Here is a 3381-nt window from a genome sequence, read left to right on the forward strand (position 1 = left end):
TGAGAGGTAGGCAGAAAGAAAGCCGCCAAGGTGGGGTTGTCCCCTGGGGTGATGATGCTTCGAGGTGAGGTACGATCGGCATCTGTGGTGAGGATGTTCTGAGCTAGGGTGGTGTAACCAGAGAGGAGGGGCATGCGGATGCCTCGAGGGGGCCGCCAAGGTGCGGCTGTTGTCCAAGGTGAACCTGCCCTGAGCCAGGGTGGTGACGTTTTCAACAAGAAGGGTCCTCTGAGGTGCAGGCAGTGCCTAAGGTGAATCTGTCCCGAGCTGAAGGGGCAAGGTCACCGGAGAGGGGCATGTGGGCACCTAGAGGCAAAGAGGGCCGCCAAGGTGTGGAATGCGTCCGAGGAGATGAACCGGGGTGAGTCGAGGGGCTTGTTTGCTGGGAAGGAGTCTACGAAAACCGAGGAGGCTGCTGAGGTCCAAAGTCTATCATGAGTTACTTTGCATGGAATTTTTGCGTATCTTGTGCCTTTGTTGCGGTTGCATTCCTTCTGTATAGAGGTCGGTGCCCCCTTCCGAGGGGTCGCAAGTTTCAAAGATTCCATTGCTTAATAACCCATTTGCCCATGCACCTAGGAGGGTAAGGCCGAAGCCGAGCTTCGCCACCAAAAATACGGGGCCCTCTTCCTTAGCATGAAGGAAAAGGAGGCGCATGGCATAGCTCTCCTGGCTACCGTTCCCATGGGGGATAAGGGAGCTCAGCCGGTGCCGCGAACCGCCCTAGTCTCAGCGAGGTGGAGTTGTTCCCTTTAGCATGTCTATTCTTCCATAAATTGTGCCAAGCAAAGGGCTGATGCCAACTCTCAAGCCTGGATGAGAACTCATTCGCTTGGAGGGTCTTTCTTAGGCGAGGCCAAAATTAAGGGCCAACATGTCAGCTATGACTAGGGGTGGATTCGAGCCGAGCTAAGCCGAATAGTACCAGGCTCGAGCTCAACTCGAGACTGTTCTACAAGGCTTAACTTGAGCTCGAGCTCGACTTGAGTAAAAATGCATAAGCTCAAGCTCGACTTGCCTCGAGCTCAATTTTGATAAAAAATATAAAAATCAAAATTATAAATTAAAAAATCTATTTTATATTTAAAAAATTAAGAATTATAATATTTTTATTATATATTTAATTTTCTATAATTGTATTATATATATATATTATACATATATTGTATAAATTAAATATTAAATATATATATTTGAGCCAGCTCGCGAGCCTCACCTGTCAAGCTCTAGTAGGCTCGAGCTCAGCTTGTTTAATAATCGAGCCACTGAATTTGGCTCAAGCTCGAGCTTGAGCTCGGCTGAAACCGAGCCGAGCTCGAGTAGATCGTGAAAGCTCGGTTCGTTGCCACCCCTAGCTACGACCGAGGTCCACTAGATCTCCTATCAAAAGGGGTGAGTGATGTGTGTGCATGCTACACATTGTTTTTATTGCTGCATACATGGTTTTGATGATGATTCTTAATGGTTTTTACCCTAATTGAGCAAAATTTCAGGAAACTAGGAATTTGGGACAGTTTAGGGTTAAGAGAGCATAAAGGCATGTTGATATGGTGGCAAGGAGAGCACTTTGGCCCATCAAGAAGAGAGGCCCAGCCGCAGCCTTATGGGAAGCTCTAAAAGGCGGCTGGCTTTAGCAGAGTTCGAAGGGGAGTAGGACTCTCAACCAAAAGCTGCAAGAAAGAGTATAAAAGAAAAATGAAAAGAAGAAATTAGGGTTCGGCCCCTTGACACAAAAATGAAGGAGAAGGATCACAAGGCTGCTGAAGGAGAATTGAAGAAGAGATCGAAGATTGATGCAGAAATTTTAAGTTGTCTTCTTCTTTGATTCTGCGAATTCAGTAACCTAGATTCAATTAGGGTTTTTCTTTGTTTGAAATTTTCCTTCTTTCTACTATGCGAACCATGATGGATGTTAATTCAGATTTGTAACTAATCTTTTAAGCTGATCCGATTGATAGTGATTCAGTCTTGGGATTTCTTGATTAGGGTTTTCGACTATAAGAGTAATTTTGGCCGAACTGCTCTTGTTTCTTGGATTACCTAAATTGCTTGAGAAAGGGTTTAGGTAATTAGATCAACTGATCAAGAAAATGGATTGAATGTATCTTAGAGATAATGTGCATGATTCATTTGGCATTCATTCAACAAGAACTGATTTCCTTCGAATTCCTTGTCTTTAATGCATCTATAGCGATTAAATTCTTGATAGAAATATAAGAGTTGTTGCTCATAGATAGATTGGTATTTACGGCTTTGACTTGTTCAGTATATAACATGCAGCAATGAAAAGGAGAGCATCATCTATGACCCAGAGATTGAACAAACTCTCCGCCGCCGCCTTAGAGCTTCGAAGCAAGGGAAAGCTGAAAGTACGAAGATGGCTGAGCAAAGAACTATGATGGACTATGCTAAGCCAACCCTCACCGGGGCAGCCTCGAGCATTGTGAGACCAGCAATAGCTGCTAACGACTTTGAGATCAAACCAGCAATCATTCAGATGATCCAGAACACAATTCAGTTATGCGGCCTGGCTAATAATGATCCGGACACTCACATCGCCAACTTCTTGGAGATATGTGACACATTCAAGCACAACAAAGTTTGTGATGATGCGGTGAGGCTTAGATTATTTCCGTTCTCATTGAAGGACAAGGCTAAGACTTGGCTGAACTCTCTACCAGCTGGTTCGATCTCTACTTGGGATGAAATGGCTAGCCGCTTCCTATCCAAGTATTTCCCTCCGTCCAAGACTACAAAGATGCAGAATGATATCACCACTTTCTCTCAGCAGGACGGGGAATCATTATATGAATCATGGGAACGCTACAAGGAATTACTGAGGAAGGTCCCTCATCATGGACTTCCCATCAGGCTCCAAGTTCAGACATTCTACAATGGATTGACTGAAGCAAACAAGACCATTATGGTCGCTGCAGCTGGGGGATCCATTAACAACAAGACCCCTGAAGTTGCCCATGCACTTATTGAGGAAATGGCTGCAAATAATTATCAGTGGCATTCCGAGAGAGCCCAAGTTAGGAGACAACCTGGCCTTCACAATGTAGACACCTATAGATCACTATTTGCACAAATCGGCGCCCTCAGCAAGAAGATTGACGAAATGTAGTTGGCAACCATGCATGTTCAAGCCATAGCCTGTGAATAGTGTGGGGGAGGTCATATCAGCACCGAATGCCAAGTTGGAAATCAGTTCATGCAGTCCCCTGAGCAAGTAGATTTCGTAGGAAATCTTCAAAGGTAGCAAGGCAATCACTATCCTCGTGCATTCAACCCTGGATGGAGGAATCACCCCAATCTGTCTTGGTCAAATCAAAATGCGGTGAAACCCCTCCCTCAAAACTTCGCTCAACCAGAAAAGAA

At 45.0% G+C, this 3381-nt stretch overlaps 1 non-coding gene across 1 annotated transcript; it reads right to left on the minus strand.

Annotated features, from left to right (window-relative positions):
- Positions 1-2756: 2756 nt before the first annotated feature.
- On the minus strand, positions 2757-2862 carry LOC148801316 (small nucleolar RNA R71). Its single transcript, XR_016084875.1, has one exon. It is a non-coding gene; the product is annotated as a small nucleolar RNA R71 (small nucleolar RNA).
- Between the last annotated feature and the right edge of the window lie 519 nt (positions 2863-3381).

The sequence above is a fragment of the Nelumbo nucifera genome, chromosome 3 (genome assembly GCF_055504915.1).
Source record: "Nelumbo nucifera cultivar China Antique chromosome 3, China Antique-T2T, whole genome shotgun sequence".
NCBI lineage: Eukaryota > Viridiplantae > Streptophyta > Magnoliopsida > Proteales > Nelumbonaceae > Nelumbo > Nelumbo nucifera.